Source organism: Aphelocoma coerulescens, chromosome 1A, assembly GCF_041296385.1.
Source record: "Aphelocoma coerulescens isolate FSJ_1873_10779 chromosome 1A, UR_Acoe_1.0, whole genome shotgun sequence".
Lineage (NCBI taxonomy): Eukaryota > Metazoa > Chordata > Aves > Passeriformes > Corvidae > Aphelocoma > Aphelocoma coerulescens.
Window position 1 is genome coordinate 7,953,066 of NC_091014.1, and position 18,406 is coordinate 7,971,471.

Sequence of the window (18,406 nt, forward strand, 5' to 3'; positions counted from 1 at the left end):
TCAGCATTGTTCAGCTGCAACTGCCGTCTCTTAATCTTCCCCAATACCTCAGCTAAAAGCTGAAGACATCAACCACATGTCTCTCTCTTGCTTAAGACCTTTTATATATCCACTCTAACCCTTATTTATACCATTATGATTATTATCTAATTATAAACAATGGCTTGATTAAAACACACATATTTATAGAAGCATTCATGTCACCTACCTTTAGGCCTTTAACTGCTGCAGCTAAAATGGGAAAGCAAGCTCCTTATAGCATTAGCATGGTTATCCAGAGGGCAAATCAAAGCAGCTATGCTCAGCACTAAAGTCAAATATCATCACTCTCAAACAGCTTCCAGACACTCTCGCCTTCCTCCACTGAAGGAAGAGAAGAGAAGTCCAGAGAACCTAGATTCCCAAACTGCTTTTTAAAAGGAATGGGGAAGGTCCCTTCAAAAGCAAGAGTTAGATATTGCAGCTGAAATTTCATAAACTACATCAATACTGAACAAATCCAACCTGCCGCTGCTTTTTACACTATCTCCAGCATGCCAGTTACTTCCAGCTTCACATACAGTATGATGTAAAACCATGGAAAATACTCAGTTTAATCATTTCCTGTATTATTCACCATATTGTGTGCAATACCTTGTGGATTAATTATCCAGATAACAAAATGACTGCAAGTGCCATTAACATTGTCGGTCTGAAGTGGTGATCTAAATAATGACAGCAATGTGCTCCTGTGGTTTACAGCATGAGAGAGGTTGAACTGAAGAACAACCCCCTCCTACCCACTACACATGAGTGAAAAAAGACCCTCCTCCCTGTGCAGGAAGGTGAGTAAAACATTAAGCAACTGTGGAAAGTCCCAAAGATTGGGAAAATCAAAGAGAGAAAAGGGCTTTCACACCTGGAAGCCAAACTGTTTAGAGGACTGGAGAGAAGGGTCACCAAGGAAGAAATGTTTTATGATGAAGGTGGTGAGACACGGGCACAGGTTGTCCATAGAAGCTACAGATGCCCCATCACTGGAAGTGTTCAAGGCTGAATGGAGTTTTGAGCAACACAACTGAGTGAAAGATGTCCCTACCCATTGCGGGGGGGTTGGACTAGATGAACTTTAAAGGTCTCTTCCAACTCAAAGCCTTCCATGACTTCTGACTGATGACATTTGTATGAGGATGGGATAAACACACTTTGGGGGTGCTTGTACTGGTGCACAGAAGCAATCCAACAGTGAGAGAGATGCTGCTCCTCTCCAGGACCCAGGACATCCACACAAGCAAAGGAAGCCCTGGAGCAGAATTACCGCTCTCCCCAACCACAGATGTGGCCACACACCACTACCTGTAACACAGCTGGAAACATCTCATTTCTGTGCATCCTGGTTAAGCAAGAGGCACAAATTTCTGTTTGAAGGCAATCTAAACTGCACCACTGGAAATACCAGTAGAAATATTTCTGTTATTTCCAGGCCACCGAACACAAATAGTGCTCACTAGTTTACTACTCTGGTTTCCAATTTAAGAAATGCCTTTAATGGAAGCATTTTCTTGAACACATACCAAATGCCACTGAACATAATCGTGCCTAAACTGCACCTCCTAGAGAGCTCCATTTTTAAATAAGCTGTGAGCATGTTGTAACCTAAAAAGGGAGGAGAGAATAAAAAATAACAAAGAAGAAAAGAGGAAGAAAGTCTCTCTTGTGGCACTTTTCTTCCAACACAGGAAGAAACAGGTGTTGGTACAAGCAGAAAGGAAGACAGATTTGTATCTCACAGATTCAAAACCAAGTGCTATCAGCAAAAATACTAGATTATTGAAGCAGAGAGAGACAGAGGAAGTTGCAAAACTACTTAACATTTCAAGAAGGTCTGAGGCTTTTCACTCAGTGTTGTAGCTGGGGAAAACAAACATACACTTTGACTATCATCCAATAGCTTGGACTAGAAGGGAACCTAAGAAATCATCTAGTTCCAACACCCATGCCATGGGCAGAGACACCTTCCACTAGGCTAGGTTGCTCAAAACCCTGTTTAGCCTGACTGAACATTTTCAGGGACAGAAAGAGCCACCACTTCTCTGGGCAACCTATTCCAGCAATTCTCCACCCTCACAGTAAAGAATTTCTTCCTAATACCTAATCTAAATCTGCCCTCCTTCAGTCTAAAGCCATTCCACCTTGCCCAGTGTCCCTCTCCAGCTCTCTTGTAGACCCTTTAGGTACAGGAAGGGGCTGTAATGTGTCCCCAGAGCCTTCCCTTCTCCAGGTTAACAACCCCAACTCTCTGAGCTGTCTCCATAGCAGAGGTGCTCCAGCCACCTCTGGGCCTCCTCTGGGTTCATTCCAACAGGTCCCTGTTCTTCTTACATTGCGGGCCCCAGAGCTGGAGTAGAGTTGGATTAGCAACTCGGTAACAACAGTCAAATAAATGAAATGCTGCATCTGTTGTTACAATTAAATTAACAAAGTACTGATAGAACCATGCATGTTTTCCCCTTGTGTACCATGCCCTGGGTAAAGATGTTCTGTAGCTGTACATATTTCCTGTGTTATAAATTAAACACAAGCCAAATTTACCCTTCCTGCAATGCTATTAAAAATCAAGGGCAATTACTCCAGGGATAAATCTGGCCCAGTAATGTTTTTCAACAAAAACGAGTTTCTAGAATAAATTCTACTAAAATAAGTCTTTGTGGAAATACTTGAAACATTTTCATTTGTGTTCCCAGAGCACTTGTTTAAAAATAAATTGGAACAGAGAGTTCCCAGTATCAAATAGCTGGAAACTGTCAGACACTCTTTTAGAATACTCTGTTTTCAGGTGATCAACCTGATATTCTTACTGTCTGGTTCTGTGGGGGGTAGTTGTGTTGTGGTTGATGTTTCAATTTTTGTTGTTTATTTGGTTTGGGTTTTTTTTTGTTTTCTTGGTGTTTTTTGGGGGGTGGGGAGGGATTGTGGGGCTTTTTGATTGGTTTGGGGGTTTGTTTATTTTGGTATTTGTTTAATACCTCTGTATTTGCAGTCTTAAACAAAGGCCACGTACATGCAGCTCAGGTTGTGTACCATGAACTGAGGAGCTTAGAAATTAGGTGTACATGGAAAATCAGGCCCATGTATTAAAGATTTCAAATTTTTACAATGAGATTACAGAATCAGACAAAATACAGCTACAAATAGCATCGGGTTAGACTCTCAGCTGGCCTTAGCTGGAGCCAGTCTACTAAAATCAATTTATCTTCCTCTGACTCCTGAGGGAATATGGGCAATATTAATATTGCAGCTCCCCACAAAGTCACACACGCAGAAGTGCTGGCAAGAGCAATGGCCTTGGGAAGCCTCTGCTCATAGCACACGATGCTGCAGACCCGCATGGATGCACCTGTAACGCTTCTCCCATGGAAAAGTGCATCAACTACAACGATGGAAAGAGCCAAAAACCACACACAAGTTGCCAAAAGCAATTTATCTGCAGCAATTTGCACAGCCAGCAACCACTGTAATCACATTTTTGTAGAAACATGGAAAATCGGGCTGTAAGGAACTTCAAGAGGCCCCTCGCTCCTTCCCTGCCCCAGGGTGAGCTGTAGCACACCTACACACCCTTGATGTCTCCTCCTTCCAAAGAAGTTTTTGAGCCAAAATTTTTCATTCTTGATCTTAATCCAAAACAAGATGTGATTTAAACCCAGTTGTTCATCTGATTTTAAGCCCCAGGTGTTGACATTTAATGCTAGTGAATATACAGAATGTCAAACTGGCTGGTTAAGTTCCAATGTGAGCACAGAGCTGAGCCTTCACTAACACGGGGACACCAGAAGATATAAACAGGCAGACTAACAATTTCTTTAGAGCAGGAGTCAAATGTAGCAGAAATTAAAAAATCGTTTCCCCAGATTTTTTTTCTAAACTCCATTGCAGGAGGTATGTGTAGCACACGTGGAGGAGACCACAGAGCTCATGAGAAAACCTGCAGTGCTCTCATTGAGGCCGTTGTCTCCACGACAGGCACTGAGAGGCAGCAGGTATTCCCACTGCCATACAGAAGAGGCCACTCTGTTCCCAGGGAGAGCTCTTCTCTCCTGCCTTGCTCTGATCAAGACTGGTTTTGACCCCCTCAGGCTTTTACAAGCTTATCACAAAATCCCCTTGCACTGGCAGAGGGGTATGTACTTCTCCTTCCCTCTGTTTTCCCACCAGAAAGTCACAGGCTCAGGACAGAGTCGCACGGAGCAGAGAGCTCCTGGCTCCCCTGCCTCCCAAACCTCCTGGGCCACAAATTCAGAGGTAAGAGTCTGTGGAGGGAAGAAAGGGGAGGCTAGCAGGGAAAGCCATTCAATTTGCCATTTTGTAAAAATAGTACTTGGATGGTTCTCAGCAGCACAGAAGGATTCAGGACTAACAGCTACTGATGGCACTTCAGTGGTCAGGTAAAGGGAGAAGGGTCTGGACATCAGATCCTAGTCTTAAAAAAGTTGTAAATTATTAAAGCAAGGCCTCAATTCTTGTAACAAGGCACTGCAGCAGCTTATTTAAAGAAAATAATGCACTAAAATAAGAACATTTATTTCCTTCCACATCTTCTAGGCATGGAATCACGCAGATCTGTTTGGAAGTGTTTCCATTGCTTCTGCCAGTCCTGGAAACAATCTTGTGCTCATGAAGAGATGCAACCCAGTTTGCTCATTGTGATTCTAAACCAGAATATATATTGCTTCTATTTTTTCCCCATATATATTTTTTTGCATGCAATTATTCAAACAAATCATACTCCCCAATCTCCTGGGACTCAGTTTATTGCAGTAATTGAGAGGGCTTTTTTCTTCTCAGATGTTCTGTTTTTCAGGGAAAGATTCCTTTTTGTGTGTATGATCCTTTTTCAACTATGCAAAACTCAAGGCAAAAGAGTAATAAAAAATGCAACAACTCTCTTGCTTATTTTTATACTCTGACATTTTCATTTCATGTCATTAATGAGTCTAATCAATCTCTCTTGCATTACACACATATCACATTCCCAACCAGTAGCAATTAGATAGCCATTTCTCCCAGAATTGTAGAAAATTAATGCCACTTGTCACAAAAAGGGTTCCAGCTACAAAGACCAACACACAAAATCCAAAGTATTTTAATTTGACACCATTCTTCATGCAGTTCTCAAATCAAAAGCAACAGTGTTAAATTCTATTACTAGTCTTCTGCTTGGATCACCACTTTGAATAAAGGCATTAATGAGACGGAGACCTGCAAAGCGTTTTCTTAGAAACCAAAGAATCACTAAATTAAACAATTTGGATGTTAGCATTAAAAAACCCGAGTGAGTTGCATATTTACCAAGAAAAGACAAAAGTGCTGAACAGGAAGCATCTGTAGTGGCTCTGTCACTTTCTGTACAAGTGACAGGCAGGGTATCTCCCGTGACCCATGTTAGACTGTACCCACTGTGGTCAGGAGCTGCACTGGCAGATTTCCATCCCAGAGCTCAAATTCTCTCACAGCTGCCCATACAGAGGGCTTTCCCATTCTCCCCCAACATGCTTCCCCTTGTTTCTGGAAAGGTGACAAGCACAGTTGTCCCAGTTAAGCTGGAGGTGTCCTGCACCAGTTCATGCCCTCCCAAAGACCCAACTGGTCTCACTTTGGCAGCTGCTGTAAAAACAACTGCTCCCCATGTACAAGGAGCATCCAGTTGCTGCAACAGCCAGCTCTATCCCAGATGATGGAAAGGGGAAACAGCAATGTCTCCTTAAATGGGTTACAGAAACCTTGCCTTTAATTTCATTTGAGAGCTCATCCCTATCTATTGGGTTTATTTGGTGCATCAGGCACTTATTCCTTAAAAAGTTCAAATGCAGGGGTAAAAAAAGGATGTAGAAGCTGGCATAACACTGAGCTCTTCCACCTCTGTATCTCTAGAAGTGGCTGTATCACATACAAAGTGTGTTGGCTGACCCTGTCAGAAGTCAGAAGGCCGCCCCAGTACCATTCCCATTGCTGCCTGTTGCTGATCCATGTGCTGTGAAATACAGACTGTGACTACAGCAAAGATGGGCACAGAGCACCAAAGACTCTGTGATTCAGTCTCAGCTCACAACCACCTACACAGATGTCACGTCCATTTCATAAAAACATCAGCCTGTTCTGCATCTGTGCTAATGGGGAGAGAAAAAAGCCGAGTCTCACAGATGTGCAGAGCTCAGACAGTAAAACAGGTCACTGATCAGAGAAACTCTCTGGGTGCATTCACTGTGAAAGATGGCACGAATGTTGTTCCCTCATGAGGTAACCAGACAGACAGCGATGCCTACTGCAGAACTGGCTCAGGAAAAGCAAGTGACACCATGTGGAATCCAGGACTTTTGCAAACAAACCCATTTAAGCTGAATCCCATATAGCATAGGCAGGAGTGGGGGTACAAGAACTGCACAACTGCTCTCTGCCACATTACCTGAATCTTGAATAAAATGCCCATGGCCAGCTGTCCCTGAGATTTCCAGGGCTGAGTTAGGAAAGTCTAACAACTCATCAGCTGCTACTAAAACCTATGCTCCATGAGAGGTTAAGAAAATACCAGGTGATTTCTTATTAGGTCCCAACTTACCGTTGAAGAAAGCAACAAGACAAGGATCCAAGGAGTCTCCTTTATTCCAGAGATCCTTTAAGGCCCCGTCCCTTCAAGAGGGACAGAAAGCTTTCAGTAGAGAGCAATTAACCTCACAGTCACCAAAAACCTGAAGTTTCATTTAACACATGAAATTTTTTATGCCTTTCTAAATTCATTAAACAATCTGTGCATTAGCAAGTGCAGGTTATAGTTTTTTATTTTCATAAAGTAAACTAAATATAGACCCAATAGTTAAGAGTGAAATAAAAAACTGCAGATTTAGAATACTGATTCTTATGCCTCACCCATATTTGTATTATCTTCCAAGTGTTGAGTAAATCAAAACCCAGGGAAAAATCTGTAGGCCAGATCTTTCAGCAGGTAAATGGTCTGAACAACTCTTCATATATAATTATGCTGCCAAATACTTGATGAAAAGAATTGAGTGGATGTCAGCATATGCTTCTTGTAAAACAGACAAGAGGACCTTTGTCAGACAAGAAGTAAATTAAGATTCACTATAGGAACTGTATCATACAGTTTAAAAGAAAACCACAAACATGTGCAGGCCTGAAAATGGGGGTAAAATGCTTGAGGAGAAATGTCAGCTGAGGTCTGTTCCTTGCACAGAAGGAGACTGAACAGAAAAGGATACTATTATCCATTGCATCCAGAGAACTGGCAGGCTTACTGCTCAAAAGCAGCTGCTTGAATATTTAGCTTGAAAGGCGGACTATTCCTTGCATTTTCTCTGGTGTGGCTTTCAGCTGCACAGCAGTGCCAAATGGCATCATACTTCCTGCAGCACCGGAGCGCCTTTGGGCTGGGTACAAACTGCACATGGTTTATAGGGCACCCTGAAGGGGGGACCACAGCACTGGACTGATGCCAGAGGGGCCTAGAAGCTGTTGCAGAATTTCTGAGGACGATGGCTCAGTATGTTTGTATCAGCAGGGTGGCTGACATGATCCATTCTCAGTGCTGGCTATTTTGTCACAGAGAAAGACAAAGAAGGAAGGAAGCAGTGAGAGACAGCGAAGGACTCCTACACTGAGAGATGTACACAAGATCAGTCCATGCTAGTCAGAGCTGGGTATGACAGATAATAACTCCAACAGCCTCCATTAAACAGATACCGGGTTCACAGCCTACACATCTGCCAGTTTTCTTGCCAGGTACTGAAAAGCAGCAGCCATCTAATCACTAACCAGCAGTAATTCCTTTTCCTGCTTCAATCTTCTGTTACACGCTGTCACTCGGTCCCAGAGACTTAAAATATATGAATTAACAACATCTGACTTTTGTGTTGGAACAGTGGAACAAATAACTGACAAACTGAAACTTCAAGAAAAAGGGCAACACGTTTAAGTTCACAAACCGAAAATGATTTGCAAAGCAGTAATTCAGCTGAGTGTGCAATTTTACACACATGCAGACACACAGGTTTTCCACATATTAAAATATTAAATTAAATACTAATTAAATGCTACTAATGAACAAAAGATGTGCTCAGCTCACCTTTGAAAAGCCTACCACGCAAGCAGACACCTAATAAATAGAGAGACAAATGCAGTCAGACACAATATGGCAATTTCATTCTGACACAAATCTTGCTGGCACAGAGGCTGAAGTCACACATTTTCAAGCAAAGCTTCCAGACTTTTCCTGGTGTGAATATTTAATGTTTTGAGAGAAGCAAGAGGATTTTGTATTTAGAAGTTACTCCACCAGAAGCATGCACTGTTATCTTAAATGTTTTGCTTTAAATTATGAATAATCAACTTGTAAGATTGCTCACAGAATCTCCAACCCCTGAAGAAGCAAACAAGATCTCAATCAGAAAAGCTGTGGGCAAACGGGATTACCAGTCTGACTTACAAGTGAGAATTGCCTGGTGAAAAAAGGCAGAACCATGTTTCCATGTGGAAAATGTTAAAGTTATTATAACTAAATATAACAGCTCAAATTTTCCCCCTCTATTTTATTTCCAGTAATACACACACTCATGTCTGCTTGTTCCATTAGATAACAACAGGTAGCAGAACCAGTCATGTTCTTGTCCAAAATCCCCTGGGATTTGAGTCCTCCTTCCCAGCTTCACCCAGAGGAGAGCAGAAATGCCAGGACCACACAGAAGCAGGCAGGCACATGCTAGGGGGAGAGGAATAGGAAATAGCTGCATGTGGCTTTCAGACCCATCTTCAGCATGGGCCTCAAAATATCCACAAAAGAGCCAAAATTCCTATATAAATCTGAACAAGAGAGGAGGGAAAGACTGAAAGTATCAGGATGTTCCAATTTGGAGATGTCATTAAGAACGATAATTCTGAGCTAATTAAATGGGGGGGGGGGAGAGGGGAACATAACAATCAAGCAAAGTCATATGTCACCTAGATGGCAAGAGAGGAGGATTTATTCTGCCACACTGAGATATTCTGTATTCACAGTCATGGCCACAGTGTGGAATGACGTGAAGGAAAGGGCTGCTGCTTCATCCTTGTACCATTTGCTGTTACTGCACCCTCTGCCATCCAAATTCCCACTTTCTCTCACACCTTTACAAAATGTCAGTGCAGAGACTTTCTAGGAATTTGGGTCAAGTTCAAGAATCCCCATCTGCTCCTGTTGGAGAGGGATGAGATCAGACTGTAAATGAGTGGCAGACTCCTAGCAAGGAGACACGTGAATACAGTTTGGACACATATGAAAGTCAGTCCCAGCCTTCTTCATTTAAATTAACAACTTTAGACTCTCCTCTGTCTCTCTGTAATGAAACATTCATATAATCAGTTATTCATCCATTTAGGTTAAGTGCATGTATAGGCAAGTACTCTCAAGACATTTTATTAATCTACATTTATCTTAAAGCTGTTTAGAATTGCAGACGTGCATGCACAAGATGAATTCTTCAAGACTTAAAAGCAATTAGGTCTTGAGAAAAGTGGCTTTGGTAGCACATGCTCTCACAGATATTTAAATAAATTCAAATCAAATACAGGTTTAAATCAGCACGAGACTTCTCACTAGACAACAGCATTTTTTCATGTTTCCAGAGCTTTTCTGCAGTGCTTTGCACTGTGTATGTAGGAACGTGCACCTGTGCTGGTAGTCAGCTTGCAGGAGGGCTCCCCTTGCAAGCCTACCCACACACACACACACAACATGGCTTCAAAAATTGAATTTATAACACTTTCTTGTTATAGCTGGTAGCAATATGGAAATATATATACAAAAGGTGTCCCTTTCTGGAAGTGTTTCTCCCCACCTGACTGGTTATCACAGTAGCCCAGTGCTAAAGTCAGGAGCAGAAGGATGGTGTTCATCCAGTAACATTTTCCAGCTTACCTCCATGGCACTCTGGAGAGCTGAGATCAAGCTTCTGTATTTTGTAAGAAGGTGAACATTTAAAAAAATATTAAAAAATCCAAATCAGAAATCAACTTACTTGAGGAATTAGAACAGGAAACTCAAGGTGGACCATGTAAGTCCCAAGTGAGCCTTGTAAAATAAGCCATTCTGCATTTAACCAACTCTTACACTTCTAGATGTGCAGTAATTTCAAATCCTGCCTACTTAGACTGTAACAGAAGACTCATGAATTTTGCATCATTGGAAAAAGATGACCCTAACTCTGGCAGAAAGTATTAGAATTCCTTATAATCACAGGTGTTAATCTTGCTTACATCTATTTGTTTTCCTTTTAAGTCCACAAATGGACTTCAAAGGAGAATAAACAATCCATTTCTTGGCCACAAATGCAGCCAAGAAAACACAATGTGATTACATTCTGTGTGTGGGTAAGGCCTGCTGGTTTAAAACATACACAAGAACACACAGATACATTTGCACATACATAGTCCCACATACTGCCTTGGTTAATAATCAGAACAGATCTTGATGAATCACCTCTAGTTGATATTTTTACAGTGTTTCTTGTAAAAAGCATTCCCCAAATGTGCAAACTATTAAGAAAATATGTGAAAAACAGTCTGATTGGCAGACTAAAGTTGGGAGGCTGAATAACACGTAAGCCTGTTTAGCATTAATGCCAGAAATCCCTTCTCACTCTAAAAATCTGACATATCATTTACTTTATTAGTTCCAAACCAACTATTCATTTAATTTACAATAAAATATGAAATTAAAAATTAATACAGATGATTTAAAATTGAAGTTATGCAAAGACAGCGCTTCTTTTTTAATAGACTTTCATTTTCAAAGTGAGTATTACTGCATGCTGCTGAATTCCTACAACAGTCCACAAGGCCAGCACTGGAAGTCTTCGATACAACCATTAAGATTTCATTTACTAAGAGCTGATTAATTCAAGTCTTCCTTTTCCACGAATTAATACCACAAACTGTCTCCAAATATTGTGCATTTAGTTCTGAGTGTATGAGCAAAGAATGACCATCTTACACACCACATAGAATTACAATTTCACAGGTCCAGGACATGAAGCCTTTTTTAAATTGGGAAAAGAAAAAGAAAGGCAAGATAGTGCTTTACCCTAGTCAAAAGGTCACTCAACTCAGATTAACTTAGAATTCATGACATTCTAGTCAAGAAAGTAAAAATGAAAGTCTGACCCTTAAAGAGGACAGATGTCCCACTAGTTTCCTCTTACATTTTAGTCAAGCACATAGTTCACAGTCAGGAAAGTTTATTATGAGTCACAAATATACCACCAGAAGAGATCCAAGAGTTTCCCTTCCAAACTAGAGACAATTCCCAACAAAACAGAAGACACCATTCCAGCATCAAAGCCAAATAAAGTGAGCCAGAGGTCATCAGCAATCCCACCTAGTGGAAATGGCGATGCAGAGAAACAGCTCTGCAGGCAGATCCTGTGGCTGGAACAGCTCCCGGGGCATGGGGGTGATGAACTCCAGCAGAACAGCATCACAGTCACTCCAGCCCCTGCTCACTGCAGGAGTCCTGCTAACATTTGTGTTTACTGCTCCAGGTCAATGCCAACAACTTCACAGTCCTGACCTAATGAAAAGTGCTGTCCCATTCAACCTTTAACCCCCTCCATGTTCCCACCCTACTAAGGTGGGTGCCTCTTATTCCAAACACCTCAAAGTCCATCTAAGACCATTTTCATCATACACACAGAGGCTTTCTTCCCTTTCAATCTTTTTACTCTACATAACTTTCAAAGGGGTTGAAAATTTCCCCTTTTTTAATCTTGACAAAATCCTTTCCCACTAAGTCCTCTGTAAGCAGGCTGCTGCACAGCACCATGGCTGGAAATTAGGGGCTTATAATGGAAATGCTGAGGTAACCTTAGACACAGCATCAAGCTGCATGAAAACCCTATCACGGTACTGGAAAGAAAGTGCATTTAAAGCCTAAGAGGCTCTGTCATGCAGCACACACTGCTGCTGCATGCTCTCAAACTTCATTAAATGGGCCTGGGTGTGGCAGCAATGAAGCACAGCCTCCTCTGACTTTGTACAGTATGAGGGCTCATTGCCACCACCAACTGTGACCACCTCCACCCTAACAAGAAAGGGAAAGAGAATGCACTAAATTAGAATCTAGTTTTGTCATCACAAAAAGAATAAGGGAACAAAATTAGTCTGTATCGAAGTCAGTGCTGGAGGGTTACTTTCACTACCTGGCCATTATTCACTTTGCTATTCTTTGCCCAGCATTAACACCTACCCATTCCTCCAGCCCAGGGACTCATGTTATCATCCTCATTCCTCTGTTATTACCAAACCAGCCTCCCTCTGGGAAAGGTCTATCAGCTGCAATGAACACTGCCCACTGTATTTAGCATAAAATTTGGGACTTCTGAAATTAAGACAGTAAATCACCTCTATCCTCTGCACATAAGAGACAAGTCCAGATGTGACAAAGATATAACGATGCTATTTTATTAAAACACGAAAAGAAAATTGAAGAGAAGTGAGTGAGACTTGGCCTCAGTGAACATTTGAAAGTTAATAACTTTACATTAATAACCCTGACAAGGACTGCTGTTAGAAAGACAAAAATCCCAGGAATTTAACACAGTAAGTTTTATTAAAACTATACTTCCACCTAAAGTGCTTTGGATTATTTAAGATTTATTTGAGTGAGAGCAAGGAGACCTCATCTAATCAGGAAAATGCTGCAATAGCCTTTGATTCAGAAGCCATCAATTTACTTTGTGTTCACAGACTATGTAAGATACCATAAAATGAAATAATAAAAAGCAGTAAAGTAAAAGAGATGATATGGCAGAAGACCCCAGGTAGTAGCAAGGGGGAGAAAAAATACTTATGTTTTAAAGACAAACCACCTACATGCACAGTTCTGAAATTATAACTCCCAACGTCCCTATCACATTACTGTGTGAGCTGCAGATGAAACAAAGTAATGGAGAATAACAGGGCCACACTGCCTCTTTTGAAAAGAAAACTTCACCATCATGGAAATCTAATAAAGAGAATAAAAGCAACAGGCAAGATTAGGAAAGCAGAGAATGAAAAGTAATAGTATTGATTTAAGTGGTTCATTTTTTATTTATGGATATCTTTCCAGTGGATGTCTCAGAAGGATTTTATGTTTAATAGGCACCACCACTGTGCAAATGTTTTCTAAGCAAAAAGCCCCCACTCTTTACTAAGGCAATAAATGGCTTCATAGTAGAAAGCCCTATGAAGAATTCAAGAACCAAAATGAAATGTGGACCATGGAAAGCACAAGGAAACTTATCCTCAGTGAAAGCCCTTTGACATTGAAACAATTTAACAGAAGGTGGGTGCTACAGATGATAATGTTTTCATTTGGTAACCCTCGTAACCCTCTCAAAAGAGAAGGTGTGTGTACTACTGACTGAAAAACCAACAAAACCAAAACAAAACCCTCCATTGAATACACAAGTCCTAGTGTCAGAGCCTTAAAGAGAGTTGCTTCCTACTTCTCCCCCTTCCAACTTCTGGTTTAAATTCTTCTAATAATTATGTTTTGAGTATCCCAAATGCAGTCTATTCCAGAGACTTTAACTGTAAAACCCTGATTCAGCTAAGAAATTAAATCCTACTGCTTAAACTACAAATTTTAATCCATAATTAATATGTGAAAAAAAGGGCTCTATTTATTTGCATAAATTGTTCTCCTCCTTCCCCAGTCTCCATGAGAGACAATGTTGTTTGCCAATATTTTACTTCATAATTTCATTACCAGTCTTTTCTTCCCTTTCCCATCGGTCAGGTTTTGTATTCAGATAGAAATCTCTTCACATACTTCCTGGCAGTATCCTGGAAGCAATCACATCCAGCTGGAATTGAAAATGCTATTTAGTCTACTGTGATTTTGTTGGTATCAAATATTCAGATTAACAGTAAAGATGGTGGTAGGGAAATTGTAACAGCTTTGGGAAAATGTAACATGCTCAGTACCCATTTCCTTCATTTACTGAGCAAACATGCTGCCCCTGGGCAAATGAGTGTCAGATGGCTAATAGTCTCTGTGCCGAAGGGAGCCAGGAAGCAGACTGTTAATGAAGCCCAAAGGGTACTGGAAAGAGGCAGTGGGACAGGACTGGCAATCTTCTTTCAGAACCCAGAGCCTCACTGGTGCAGCTGACCTACATTCTCCAACTCGGAGTTGAAGGCCAAGTCAAAACACGCATAAATAAAATAATGGCTCAGATTCAGCGGGATGTCCAAGCACCCCATGCTGGTGAGAACAAGCCATCTCCTCCTGTGAGCTACTCCAGCACAAGCCACAGATGGTAAATATGATCCCAAGCCACTCAGTTTTAACTTGGAAAAGGCCCTTTACATAGCAGACCGTACTTTGCCAGAACCTTGCGTTAGATTGCTATTTATTGACTCTGGTGGTGGTGAGAAATCCAAGGCTTTAAATGACCAACATAACCCTCATCTTTGAAATCTAATTCGAACCAGTTTTATGACTTCCTTCTTATAAGTAATTCCCTTTATCCAGGCATCTATTAGATTTAAGAAAGAAATCATAGCAAGCCTCAATTTTCAAACTCATTTTTACCCAGTGTAATCTTTCCTTAAAAGACCACAAATTTTCTTCATGATCTGCACATCTAAATATCTTCTTGCACAGCCAGGGGCAACATCTGCGTATTGAAAGCTTGCAGTCTGTGGGTTTCACTGTTTTACATCAAGAGCAAAGCACATGCAGGCTCAAAATAATGCCATGCCTCCATTTTTCTCTTCAGCTAAAAAGGATTCAAACAAAACATATCAGAGGAGAATGCACTGGTGTTGATTTGTATTCTAGAAGTGAGCAGATGCTAAGAAATGAAAATTATTTAAGCAGAAATCTTGATTGCTATTCTCTGCAGAAGGGTTGCTGTAACATGAGCCTTTTGTTTGCTGAAGAGGCAGATAAACTGCACCACTAATTAGTCACATATAACACACACTTACCCAAATCCTTTATAGCACATGGCAAATGACTCAGTTCTAATGCTCTAAATGAACACACTTTCAACTGATATTCCTATAGACGTTGTATTAAGAGAGGTAAGTGAAGGCAGAGTAGATTCACAAAACCATCAAAGTGAAACTGATTTTATTTACTTAGATAAAACCCCCTGAAGCAGGCTGGGCACAAAGTGGAACAGACATCTTGTTTATAGATAAAATTTATTAAAGTAATTACTATCTCAAGGTTACAAATAGATTATTTTTCATCCTGATTCCAGATTTTAGAATTACTAGAGCTGTCTTCTTCTGTCTTAATCACATTCCTGACTTTTCAACACTTTCTCAGCTTTGGAATAACTATCTATTGAATTGAAATAGCTAGTTGCTGACTTCCTTGAATGTAACAAAAATCAAGAAAGTACCTCTGAAAGATTACTGAAACATTTTGCTTGTTTCTTAAAAAAACCCTGCTTCTGACCTCTTAACCAGTAAATTTCAACAGGTCATAAAGGGGGAATCCTGAAGGTGCTTAGAACGGGGCAGGTAAGTAAGGCTGCTAGACTGAATTATTTCATTATGGCTAAACTACACATTTATTTAAAACTAAATTACAAATAAGATTTTTCACCATTACTTTTATATATTTCTAGTCCAGTTAACATTAATGTTTTGACCTACCCCCATTTATACATTCAACAAAATACTTGGAAGTTATCATAACATGGACAAACCAAGCTATTCCACCCTACAACAGGTTTTTGCCAATCCTAAATTTACAAGGAGCACTTAAGTCTTATCCCCACAACTGAGAACCTAAAGAACCCTCCCCTGACCTCACTCCTGTACCACAATAATGGCAGGATTCCTGTATGGAGACAAAGGCACAATTGTAGTGGGTGCTCCCATGCACCTCCCGGAGCCACCAGTTTGGCAGCAGAGCAGACTACAGCAGCACAGCTTAACCACTCACCAGATACCCAGAGCAGGATCTGAGTCACCTCAGCCTTAGGTCCTGAAGAAAGCCTTCAAGCTCTCTTCACCTGCATTTTTCTGCTCTGAAGAAGCAGAAAACAAATATTTGAGGCACAAGGCCCCAAGAGCTAAAGTCTTCCTCTTCTTCTTGCTACAGCCAAGATGCCTGCCCTGGAGCAATGGACGCAGGTATAGGACAGGCCCTCTTTCCTGCCTTTTATCCTCACTGGCAACAACAGAAACCACCTGGCTCCCTATATCAGATAGCATAAGCTGTCCTAATCACCCTGCAGCAGCTGCCACCCACTCTACCACTGCACTCTCTTTTCTGTTTCCCTGCACCAGCCCTGCTCTGTCCCCAGGATGTGAGGGACCCACAGCTCTGGCTTCGGAAGTTTCAGTGCCTAGAGCAGTCCTGCACAGAGAGGTGGAACCACCTCGTAATCTCAGCCTGTGTTGGCTCAAAAATACCAAGCAAACATCGGATTGTGCACTTTTGTGTACACAACTGGATACAAGGAGGCAAGGATGGTCAAAAAGATACAGCTGCCTAAGTGACTGCAAAGCTTTTGGCACAAATTCAGGTGTGCCAGGGAGACACGGCAGAGGCTTGGGAAGCACAGGAGCTGGACAGCCAAGACAGACTTGTTACAATGAGAGCAAGGAACAGAGCTCTGCAACAGAGAAACCTGAACTGGTTTAACTGGGTCCTTCTCCTTATAAAATAGTTATAAAAAGAAATGTGAGATTACAGGACCAGCTGAAACTGCTGTGCTAATAAAACACAGGAAACCATTGATCTCAATAATGTTTGCTGAATGCTTACAGAGAAACAGGTCTGCAGGGCTAAAATATCTTACCAATTCTCATTAAATGTTTTTAGACATATACAGATCCTTGTGAAAGTCAAACACAGCAAGTGGAGAAAATCCACACCCAAATGATTCTGCAGTGATAGTGAGTTTGCTGAGATTCTGAATGCAGAAGATAGCAGAGGTTTTCCTGCATAAATACAAGACTGATAACTTAAAAAAAGCTGTCCACCCCCTGCCATAATAACTTAGTATCACCCATCTCAAAGAAACAAGAGCAACATAAGGAGTTCAGAGAAAAAACTCAGAAGTAAATACATTTTTTTTTCTTCACATGAATGACTGTGCAACTGAGATCCTCTTAAATTTAAGCATCACTAACAGATTAGCCAATAACATAGAAACCCAAAAAGCAAAACTAGAACACAAAAAGAGAGATGGAATTTACTTAACAAGGTCAACAATAGATCCTGGCACATCTCTGCCTCAGGAAAAAGAATTTACAAATGGAAAAGACACTTACCACAGAGTTTTGTAAATATGGGTTGATGCTCACACACCACCACTCAGCGTAACATGCAAAAATTCACCCTTGTCTCATGAGCTCAGATGCACACACATACCCCCGAAGCCACACATTTATGGCAGCTTTTGCCAGAACCAGTCAGAAGTTTTCCTTTATGTCCACAGCTGATGAAGTACCATTGCATGCGTACCTACCATATCGTGTCCGAATTCTCCTGGGTTTTGAAATGATCCACACTTCCTTCTTAGAGCTGGAGCTAACTCATTTCCCAAAGAGTTTGGTTATACATCTCCTTTGATGAAAAATTTAAATTGTTCGGCTAAGAAGCAGTGTCTTTTTACCCCAAGACACTACTCCAGCAGGAGTTCAGTAAATAATGTGAAACAAAACCAGGGAAAGGAATCAAAGTGTTTTGTAACTAGCACAGAAAGGTTTTGGGGTTTGTTTTCACAAAGTTCAAACAAAAGAAGTTTTATGACTTAAGTAGAAGGAGTGCCAAAGGGTTTGGAGAAGGAAGGTTTCCATTAAACAGATCTGAACTGGTTCAACAGTAATTTGAGCTCTGTATGAGGCCACATTTTGCTGTGCCACTGTCAGGAGTGAAGCAAAAACTTCACAAAACACAGGAGGGAGCTGATGACAGATGAGAGGGCAAGAGACAATGCAAGGCCAGCTCTGAAATAGTTACTTGCACTGTATTACAGCCTGCCATGTGACAGAGCCTTTCCCACATTTTAAAGCTGTAAACGTAAACACCACTTAAAAGGAAATTTATGTGAATTGTGAACCAGGGAATGAAAATAATGGGCTGGAAGAAAATGATGAGTTTTCCTATGCCTCAAGGAGCAGCCTTGGGATGTCCTGGCTCTCAACAGGTAATCATGGTTACCAGGGCTCTCCATTTGTAGGGAGCGGGATTTCAGGATGCTACTTCCTTTCCCCCACCCTTTGCAGGCTGTCAGGAGAGGCTGCTATCAGCTGTGGCAAACCCCTCTCTGGGACATGGAGATGATGTACAGCAGCTCAGGACAGCTCATGGGCAGAAAGCTCAACTGCTTTTGGGGTCTGGCAGAGTCACCTTAAGGAGTTGTCCTTC

The 18,406-nt window shown here is 41.2% G+C and overlaps 1 protein-coding gene across 3 annotated transcripts in view; it reads right to left on the minus strand.

Annotated features, from left to right (window-relative positions):
- Positions 1-18,406, minus strand: part of FAM107B (family with sequence similarity 107 member B) — a 59,302-nt gene that overhangs the window by 25,503 nt on the left and 15,393 nt on the right. The window contains exon 1 of one of the 3 annotated variants that reach the window (XM_069035175.1): positions 15,971-16,147. The exons of the other annotated variants lie outside the window; for them this stretch is intronic. The gene's annotated coding sequence lies outside the window, so the exon portion shown is untranslated. Of the gene's footprint in view, positions 1-15,970; positions 16,148-18,406 lie in introns of those variants that run through there. 3 annotated transcript variants of the gene reach the window in all.